Source organism: Carlito syrichta, unplaced genomic scaffold (genome assembly GCF_000164805.1).
Source record: "Carlito syrichta isolate Samal-C Ts95f unplaced genomic scaffold, Tarsius_syrichta-2.0.1 Scaffold101914, whole genome shotgun sequence".
NCBI lineage: Eukaryota > Metazoa > Chordata > Mammalia > Primates > Tarsiidae > Carlito > Carlito syrichta.
This window is the reverse complement of record NW_007046010.1, coordinates 52,104-62,857: the sequence shown is the minus strand read 5'-3', so window position 1 is coordinate 62,857 and position 10,754 is coordinate 52,104. Positions and strand designations below refer to the sequence as shown.

The following is a 10,754-nucleotide window of genomic DNA, read 5'->3' as shown; positions in this document are numbered from 1 at the left end:
ACTGAAATAAAAAAATATAATTGAGTCCTATCATCATCATCAAGGAAATGGCCTTAAGAGAAATTGGTCAAATGAATATTATTGCTTCTCATTTTCATCCAGTAAATAGACGACATTGATAGGCTGCCAGGGGTCTGTCAAGAATGCTCAAGCTAAGTTACATAATACAACATTCCCCTATTCACAGGGGGAAAACTGGGAAATAAGTTATGTGTACTTCTTGATTTCATCATACAGGATAAACACAAAAGCACCACCCATGCCTCTGAGAACACTGGACCATGCACCCTTGAAAAATCTTTGTTTCCTTCCTCACGGACAATCATCCTCCAGCAGTCAAGTGTGCCTGTTGTACATGATAACAGTTTCTTTGCACCCTGAATGCATCATTATGTGGCGCAGACAGTGTCAAATGAATAGGAAGACAACCCAGCAACCACAGTGACAGACTTTGTGATCATCCAGCTGCTGATGATGTGAGCATTCTTGGGATCTGGAAGCATTCCTTTTGTAGTATCATAGATACCAAAGTAGGCAGTTCAGTAGATGATAATACACTACACAGACCCTTAATCCCATCAGATTTGTAGATCTTGACTGGGCAGTTACCGAGACCTCTGAATTCCCTTTTAGCTCCTGCTTTACTCACATCACCTGGTAGAGGGATACCAGCAAAATCAAAAGGCTACACAAAACACAAGGATGTGGCCCCAGCATCACTGCCTTATGACAGATTCCCTGCAGAGTAGTGCCAAAATTGGGTCCTCTTGTCCACACCACCCAGGAAGATATGCTTGCATTTATCTTTGGGGGCAAACTTGAGAGCCTGGGTGGGGAAGTATTTGATGACATTGGCCAGGTTACCACACCAGGACAGGACTCTCTGCTCCTTGGGGATATGGACCATGCAGTCTATAATGCCCTTATATTGCTTATCTGTAGTGATTTGCCTGCTGGCATGCTGCACCTGCAGCAGCAGCTTGACCCGATTAATGGGCGCTACCACAGTCTTAGAGATGAATGCAGTCACTCCACTTGCCAGGAAGTCCTTGGCGAAGGACACAGCGGCATCTGTCACGCTGAAAGAAAAGAGGAGGTAGACAACTGTGTGACGGGACTAAGCTGGTAACCAGCTTTGACTCCGGAGTGGGCGAGCTTTGGTTTTTAAATTGGATATGTTAGGACTTGTTTGTATACTAGTGTGACTTATTCAGGAACAAAGAAGAAATTAATAGGGCAGAAGACTAAATTACTGAAAGCCTTGAGAAGGTGAGAGATGATAGTATCTGTAGTGCTGATGGAGAGATTGGCCTTGGGTAGAGTGGAAACATTCTTTCCATTGTAACAAGAGAGAAGATTAGTAGATTTGGCAGTGGAAATGAGAAAGTTTCTATTTTTAAAAAATGGTTTCTCTGCTGTATGAGTGTGGTCATCAGCTAAGAGGTAGGAAGAAGTGGCAAAGAGTGTTTGTGGAGGAAGAAGAAAGTAAGAAATAGCCATGTGGAAAGCGAGACAGCAAATATATTGGGCAAGGGTAGTATGAATGATGAATCATGACTTTTGATAATAAATTTAAAGTAAGACCAGACAGAATAGTTTTATAGTTTTATCCAGTAACATTCAGCTACTCAGTTTCAGGGAAGAAATCAGGGGAGTCTGGTTGTTGTTGTTGTTTTTATCCATCTGAGTATGAATGGAAGTAGAGGGGTCAAGGAGTAAAAGTGTTTGCAAGAAAAAAGTTTATAATGATGGCCTATGCAAGTTAAATAGAGTAAAAGAAGAGGTGAAGCTATTCAGGCAAGTGTGGATAGGGAGGAGGTTGTATGGCCAATGGATTTTACATTTTGTAGAGAAGAATGAAATATTGAATTTAAATAGTGAGCTGTAATGATGGACAATGGCTATTGTTGAGTGAGATGCTTGATATTGAGGATCTCAACAATGCAAATATAAGATATGATGAGGCTGAATGATTAACTATGGGATTGCTAAGAAAGGTGGAGTATAAGATCTTTGGACATAAGACATTCAAAAGACCCAGAGGCAAATTATTGGAGGGTCATTTACACAGATGCCATAGACAAATAGAATGATGAAAGAGTAGGAGTGAAAATGAAGAGAGTGTTACAGGTACTATAGGCATCATTAGAAAATGAGATATGTGATTGGAATGTTGGTAGATGATGACAAAGGAAGGTTTGTTGAGTGGCAAAGTTAGATGACATGAACTTCCCAAGTAGAGTGAGAAGTGAGATAAATTGGATGTAGTAGTGAAGAGCATGGAGGAACTTATCCTACTTTCAAGAAAGACATGAACAGTCATGTTCAAAAGATATGACTAGTCATCAAACAGCATTCACTAGAGAGAACAGTAAAGGAGTCAGTATTGTCAGAAGAAAGGCAAGAAGTTGAAGAAAATTTTCAGAGAAGGAATTGAAGATACATAGGAGTTTATGGATGAATAGCACTTAGAGGGCTCAGTTCAAGGACCAAAAGTGAAGACGGTAAAAAAGATGGGTCAGGTTCAGAGAAGTACAGAAGCCAAGGGATAAAGCATAACCTGGGAAGCTCAGGTTTCTCTGACTGATGGCATCAGGGTAGGGTTGTTCAAAAGACCTTGGGGGAACACAGGCAACTCATTCAACCTGGGAGATCTGGGACCAAGGCTGTAATGACTGCTTTTGTTATGTGCAAGAGCAGCCAGAGAGATGGCTGCAAGGCTCTGTGAAGGGCTAATCTCTTAGGCAGCCAAGAACATGAGATTGTTAGGATCTCTTGCATACTGCAGAAAGATGATATAACAGACTATGGATTACCAGAAGGAAGTCACTTTGAAATCACCCTTAATCTCCTTCTTTCCCTCTCTGTGTTTTCAAGACACCAAGTGATATAAGTTATTGACAAAACTTAAAAATATAAACCACTGGAAGGATAGAACCTCACTCTTTCCAGATCTTCAAACATGGAATCCTATGCCCAGGTCCCTCCTCCAGAGTACACTGGCACAATCTCACTCCAGAGCTCCCAGTATTGTGTCACCCTCCCAGAGATCCATTTTGTAAGTAAACTCAGGCCTGTTTAGTCAGTTTTGCTTGGATCTTAATCTCTTTCAGACAGAGACTATGTCTGTGTTACATGCTGTAGAGGCAGTTGTGGTTAATCATTCTTTGCTTAAGACCAACAAAGATCATTGAGAGAATGCATTAAAAAAGCAGAGGCCAAGTTGGCCAGGTAAATATGTTTGGGTGGAGACACTTTTCTCTGCCTGGGAGACTGAAAGAAATGGTAATGTAGAGGAAATTACAAAAGCCCATGAGCTGATCTTAAAAACCTGATTTCCATTGCTGGGATTGCTTATGCACAGCCTCAATGTACTGATAATCACGTAGTCCCAGGGCACATGGTCAACAGGCAGAACTGGGCAAACCGTTTGTCTTCTGTATGTACATAAGATAGGAAAATCTTATTGTGTGTGCTTGAAAAGTCCTTGAACTCAGTGTATTTTTGAAACTCTCTATCCTGGGATTTCCAGTGCTGCTAGTCAAAGGCCCCACCAAATTTGTTCAATTTCCCAAAGAATTGCTCTCTGTAAGAACTGTGATTATCACTGTAAGCATTTTCTAAATTCTTCTCCCATCATGAAAGCTTATCAAACCTTGAAAAAAGTCACCTCTTTTTAATGAGTGCTATGGACAGAGAGTTAGTCTTGAAGTCAAGCCACTCCTCATTTTGTCTCAGCCCTGTTAAACATTAGGTAAATGTCTTAAAAGAAATACACTTTACCTTGCTGTCCTCAGTCTTCTCATCTGCAAAATAAAAGATCGAACCCTTTCCAGTTCTAACACCTTGGGTGCCATAAAATAAAATTCCAAGGGGAGAGAGCAAGTTGTGAACTGTTCCTCTTAACAAGGAAAACTGTGCTCCACTAGAAATCAAGGAAATAGAAATTCACAAGCAAAGTAATTTCAACTTTTGCTCATCAAGACAATAAAGGTGAAACAAATGTCTGGCACTTTTTTGAGTGTAAAAAAAAGATCTTTTAAGTATTGATGGTGAAGTTGTAAAGTGGAACATCAATCTGAAAGCAATGTAGCAATAGTACCAAGACAATTAAAGTCATACAAGCCAACATTTCAATCTCTGAAATATTTGATTATATTTTTCTACAACAAATATGTTCTGATTAATTATTTAAAAAGACCATGGAAGAAGGAAGTAAGTAGAGAAGGAAAGTAAAGAAGGAAGGAAGGAACGAAGTCTTGGACCACAGGCATGCCATGTATCATGCTGCCTCCTGGGTCCTAAGCAAACATCATGGACACACATTTTGAGTTCTGAATAAATTCATGGCAGTCTTCTATAGACTGAAAGTATATGTTAGGGCCACTAACATATGCATTTTGTTTTTAATCTTCAAATAGCAATTAATTTTGTGGAAGTGTCTTTATTTACTCATTCAATAAAAAATAAGGAGCATCTACTAAGTCCTAAGCATGGTCCTAGGCATGGTGGATACAGTAGTGAACACAGATAGTCTCCACTCTCACTAACAAATAAATATTCAATATGATACATATAGATAAACGTTGAGGAGAGGAACTTGGAAGATAGTGAATGCTGAGCAAGGAGATGCTATTTTTTAGCGTGGTCATGGGCAGTCTCTCTGCAAAGGAGAGACTCTCTATATAGATATATTCATGCACATATCTGGAGGAAAGGGTATGAGGCACAGCTTTTGTACAGGGAACAGCATGTGCAAGGCTGTGAGCAGGGTATCACTTGGTATGTTTGAGTAACAACCAAGAGATGAGTGTGGCAGAAATGGAGTAATCAACAAGGCTGTTACCCTGATATAACTAACTTGAACGCATACAATGGCCCTGGTAAAGACTGTTGTAAAAAATGAGATCGGAGAGTTGGAGGGTATGAGGTTCAGATTGTGTATCCTCCTGCAGACCATAAAAGGAATTTGGATTTTATTCTCAGATGGGAAATCATTGGGGTGTTTTTAGCATAGTAGTGACACAATCCAATGCAAGTTTCAAATGAAACTTTATTATGAGCAGATTGTAAAAAGAGTATGGTAAGGCAAAAATACTGGATAGGTAGCTATGGAAACAATCTAGGTAACACTTCATGGTGACTTGGCTTAGGTTGTTTGTGGTGCAACTAATGATAAATGATCAGACTTAGAATTTGGGTTTCTAGTATCTTCTGGACTGAGTTGCTGAATGGATTGGATTGAATATGAGCTATAAAATAAAGGAGTTGAAGTCAATAATAACCCAGTTTTTAGTCTAAACAACTGGTAGAATACAATTTTTTTTCATTTACTGAGATGAAAAAGAATGGAAGAATGTAAAGGAGTCTTTTTTGTTTTATAGTTTTATTTTATTTTTATTTCCTTTTTTGGGCCAGGTTGATTCAGGAGTATAATTTTTGACATGTTAAGTTTGAGATAGATATAAGACATACAGATGTTATTACTGAAAATGTTTGTGTATACAAATAAATTGGATATGCCCCATTCTTTTGTTCCAGTCTTTCTTTTGCCTAATGGTATGGCTATGAGTTAGTTGTGTTTGGAGTTTGGTTTTGAATTCTGCAGTAGAATTTAAATATAACAGTATAAACCTAGGCCCTGTGGGATTCAACTTTTAATTGATAATGTGTTTCCTGGCCATGTCAGCATCCTTGATGCTGATACATATTGATACAAATAAAATTTCTAATAGCGTAAACTTCTTATAGGTATTTCTATTTTTGCTTAAGAAGACTGTACTTGTGTAAGCTTTATTCTAGATGGAGCACTTCTGTGTTGAAGGAGCTCTCTATATACAGAAGATTCCAGATATGCTCACAAAATGTCGTAGTGTTGAGAGTTATATATATTAACTATTAACCCTCAATACTATAATATATATTATATTACATATATGCATACATATATGTAAATGTGTGTGTATATATATATATATATATATCTTTATATCTCTATCTATCTATCTTTATATAGAGAGAGACACCAAGATTGCCCCATTCAAGAAACATATTCATTTTACTATGATAGCAGGAGAAACAAATCTAATTGCCATCCTGAAACATTTTACTGAAAACGTGTCTCTACTTTGTTTCAAGTTAATCTAAAATGAAATCTTCTCAAAATGAGAAAAAGGGGCATCATCCCTTGACTGAGAAGTAACATCTGGCTAGTTCAGTCTAGAGTAAGAGAAGAATGATGATGGTTTCATTTTGCAGGTTTTGCTCATCTTTGACAGTTCCTTTCAGAAGAGTGACCACACCCTTTCACACACTTCATAGAGGAGGCAGCTGTGGCAAAGGTGGTGCTGGGGGCTGAAGAACTCTGACGTGTGATCAGAGGAGTTTGAGGGAAATTGGGCACCTCACCTTTGGAATGTGGCATGTTTTTGTGAAAAGGATAATCCTATTCTGTGGGCTTATGCAAAACCCTGGTATTGTATGAGGGATTAAAAAAAATCCAGGTTTACAGTGATTTTTGAGAAATTAAAAAAATTGGCATCAGGTAATTGCTGCAAATACTTAAATAATACATTGCTATTCATCTAGAAAGTATTAAATAATATTCAAACATTTTCTCAGCAGGACATGACTCAGGCTCCTGCTTTAGTCAGATTTTTTTTCAGTTAGGACTGAATGAAAGAAACTTAACTCATGGGAGGGAGTTTGTTGGCTCACACAACACCAAGTCTAGGATAGGTCATAGAAGGGGAGGCCAAAGCCAAGTGCTCACACAATGAAGTCTGGAACCTGTCTTGGCTTCATTCTCAGACAGCCTTACTTAGTGGTAGAAAGCATGAATCTCAGCAGCTGCAGTCTTACATTCCATCAACTAAGCAACCTTAGAGGAAAATAGAGTCCTTGTCCAGAGTCCCAGCACGAACCAGGACTGCTCTGATTGACCCACATTGGGCTGAATATTCAACCCTGAAGTACGCCCTGAGGCCTGGGATGGAATTTTATGATTGGGTGGGCAATAGCTACATGCCCACAATTAAAATTGTAGCATTAGTGTTAATATCATTTATACCTGCACAATATGGGCAGTTGGTTATTGTCTTAGTTTGCTAAGTGTGCTAAGACAAAATATCATAGACTGAGGGTTTAAACAACAGAAATGTATTTTCTCACAGTTCTGGAGGCTGGGATTCCAAGATGTGCAGGTTTGCTGTATCCTGAGGCCTCATTCCTTGGCTTGCAGACAGTCACCTCTTGCTGTGTCCTCTCGGCCTTTTCTCTGGTGTCTGTTCCTCTTCTTTTAAGAATACCAGTCCTATTGGATGAGGCCAAACCTTTATGACCTAATTTAACCTTAATTATTCCTTTAAAGGCCCTTTCTCCAAATGCAGGCACATTGGAGGTTAGAGCTTTAAGAAATAAATTTTGAGGGGACACAATTTGGTCTATAACAGGTGTTGATTTTTCAAAAGAAAAGCTAGTTAGGCAAAAACTCAGTGTCTATCACAGCTTGATAAACCATGGAGGAGGAAAACAATGAGAAGCGGGCAGCAGAAGAGTGCCCCAGGCACCAAGGAATAAGACATGAGACATTTTTTTCTCAGAGCCTCCAGCAGTTTCTTCCAGAGGACAATGAATGAGGTGGTTAGAGTAAGAGAGAGCATCCCAATCCATAGAGGATGGCCAGAGAGCAAGAGAGACTGAACACATGGGCATAAGCTCTGGTTCCTTGAACAGCAGTGGAATTGCTAAACAGCACTAATAAAAAGATAAGATGGGGGAATGGTTTGGCTTCTGACTTCTTATCTAAATGTACATATACCTCCACAGGCCAGGATTTGTATTTCTCAGGGCTTGCCCTGTTGTTTCTCTCCTTTTTTTTTTCCTTTTTTGAGTTGGAGTCTCACTCTGTTGCCTAGGCTGGAGTGCAGTGGCATGATCAAAGCTAATGCAGCCTTGACCTGCTGGGCTCAGGAGATCCTTCCAACTCAGCCTTCCAGTAGCTGTACCACCACATCAAATTTTTGATTTATTGTAGAGATGAGATTTCACCAAGCTGCCCAAGTTGGTCTTGAATCCCTGGGTTCAGACAATCCCCAAAGTGCTAGGATTACAGGCATGAGCCACCACCCCCAACTGTTTCTCTACTTTTTGCACATTAGTAATAAAAAAAACTCACAACACTCATTTGAAGCCTATTATCATAAATGTGAATTTTTATTGAAGGTTCTTAAGGAAAAAACAGGAAGAGAGTAATTTTGTTCTTTACCAAACAAAACTTTATAAAAATCTCATTTGAATATGCCTTTGACTACATTATTACTGGTCTCAGCTTACAGCTCTCTATATTTACTCCTCTTTCTTCTTTTTTAAGGTTTTATGGTAGGTAACAAAACTACTTTAACAAGACAAAACCCCCAGATATAGGCAAACCCTTTGGCACTCCTTTGTCAGGTGGGTGGGAAAGCATTACTTTTTAATTTTGTATTTTAATTGTTTGTGGTGAATATGTAGAACATATTTGATTTTGTATTTTGTGACCTTGCTAAATTAACTTATTAATTATAAAAAGTTTTTTTTTTTTGTTTTTTTTTTTGAGTCAGAGTCTCACCCTGTTGCCCAGGCTGGAGTGCAGTGGAGCACTCATGGCCACCCCAGTGTCAACCTGCTGGGCTCAAGCGATCCTTCCACCTCAGCCTTTCAAGTAGCCAGAACTACAGGTGCGAGCTACCATGCCTGGCTAATTTTCTGATGTGTTGTAGAGATGAAATCTCACCAAGCTGCCCATACTGGTCTCAAACTACCAGGCTCAGGCAATCCTCTCACCTCGGCCTCTCAAAGTGTGGGGATTACAGGATTGAGCCACTGCACCCGGTCAATTCTAAGGTTTTTAAACAAACTTGTTTTTAAATTCCCTGGGATTTTCAATGCCTTGAGACTCAGACAGCCCCAGGATCCAGAGACTGTAGTACTTGCTGGGGAGGGAGCTAACTCCTTTAATCCCCATGTGTTACCAGAATGCTAGTTTGTAAAGGAACTGAGCAATCAGCCTAAAGCTTGAACAGAGAAATGCTCAAACATGGCCTCCATGGAACAGCCGAACTGCATCTTAAGACTGTTGGGGTGGGGGCAGAATCTCTGCATTGCTTTGGGGCTACTCTACATTAACCCAGAGAGAATTGCCCCTAGTACACAAGCCCTGGTGGGTAACAACAAAGATGGAACCCCAGATAACTCACTCCCCCACCCTAAGCCACATGCTGGGCAATAGACACATGCAGAGGAGAAATATCTGACCAGAGAAGGAAATTGGAGCTACACAAGAGTACTCATTGTAAGGTCATATAGTGTGGAGACAGAGAGTGAGTCTCAGGTGGCCCATTCAACAGATAATGAGCATTGAGACCCATAAGTGGGTTCTGAATCCTTCCAGTCCCTCCCCTGCCCCATCATAAGTGCTCAAAATTGTAAAGAGATAGCATAACAGCCCCCCCCACTCAGCCCTATTTTATAATAGAACAAATCTGACAGTCCAGCTCAGGAAAGCCAGGAGGTAGAGCAACAACAGAAGGGATTGTTTCTCTGTTTCCCACTGAGCAACATATTTAAAGAGAAAGAAGAGAGAACTGCCACAAATGAGGAAAAACCAATGAAAAATCACTGGTAACCCCAAGAGTCCCAAAGAGACAGTGCCCAAAAGAATAACTATGGCAGCACAAACAATGGCTATCTCCCAGAACAACCGTACCTAAGAGGTACCTTATAGGGATCAGAGAATGGATGGATAGGATGAATAAAAATCAAGAAAAGCAAGGGCTAAAACTAAATGAAATTGCAATGAAGTTGGACAGACTCAAGAAAGCATATTCGGACATAACAGAAAAAAACTCCATCCAAGAAAAAAATAACAAAGTGACAAGCATAGGAAGTAGAACTGACCAAGCAGAAGAAAGAATCTCAGAGCTGAAAGACCAAAATATGGAATTCACCCAATCTATCAAAAATATAGAAGGACTTCCAGTAAGATGGCGATGGGGCAGTTTGGTCTGTGAGACCCTCTGCAAAAGAGAACACACATAAAGACTCTAGCTCTCTCCCATAGGCTGCAGCTCCCATCTTTGGCAGCCTGCTTTTCACAGGGAGCTCAGCCACCATCACCGCTCAAACATCATGGTGGTCTGGGCCGCCACCACAGCCGCGGATGCTGCTGCTGCAGCCATCGCCCCACCCATGCCTGAGGTGACCCAGGACTTTGGACCATGAAGCCCCTACAAGCACGATCTACTGTGATCGCTGCTACTGGGGCTGCCGCTGCCACTGCCACCACCATGCCACACCATACCCCTCACCCAGAGCCAGGCTTGTGGAGCTCCTTCATGTACCAGGAGGTTGCTGGCACTGCGGCTACCAGCTACTATCACCCACTACCTCCCTGCTGACTTTCAGGCTTCAGCAGCTGCAGATAAAGATCAACTGGAGTGATGAGATAGCACCACCTGCTGGGGACCCAAGGTAACAATATCAAAAGGGGAATGACAGAAGCTTTTCCCCCTTGATAAACAGACAAGGCCAGATCTGAGTAATAGACTGGGCAGGGAGCCCAGATCTGAACTGACCTTCACAGCAGCTCAGGGACAACTGACCCTAACTGTGAACAAATCTACCAGCCTGCAAATTGAAATCAGAGCTGAAAGAACATTGGACTTAAAGAAAGTCTCAGAGTGTGCTTGGCTGGTTCTGTTAGTTTACTGACTCTA

General features: G+C 40.6%; 1 pseudogene; it reads right to left on the bottom strand.

Annotated features, from left to right (window-relative positions):
- Positions 1-207: 207 nt before the first annotated feature.
- Positions 208-10,217, bottom strand: LOC103266996 (annotated as a pseudogene).
- Positions 10,218-10,754: the final 537 nt, after the last annotated feature.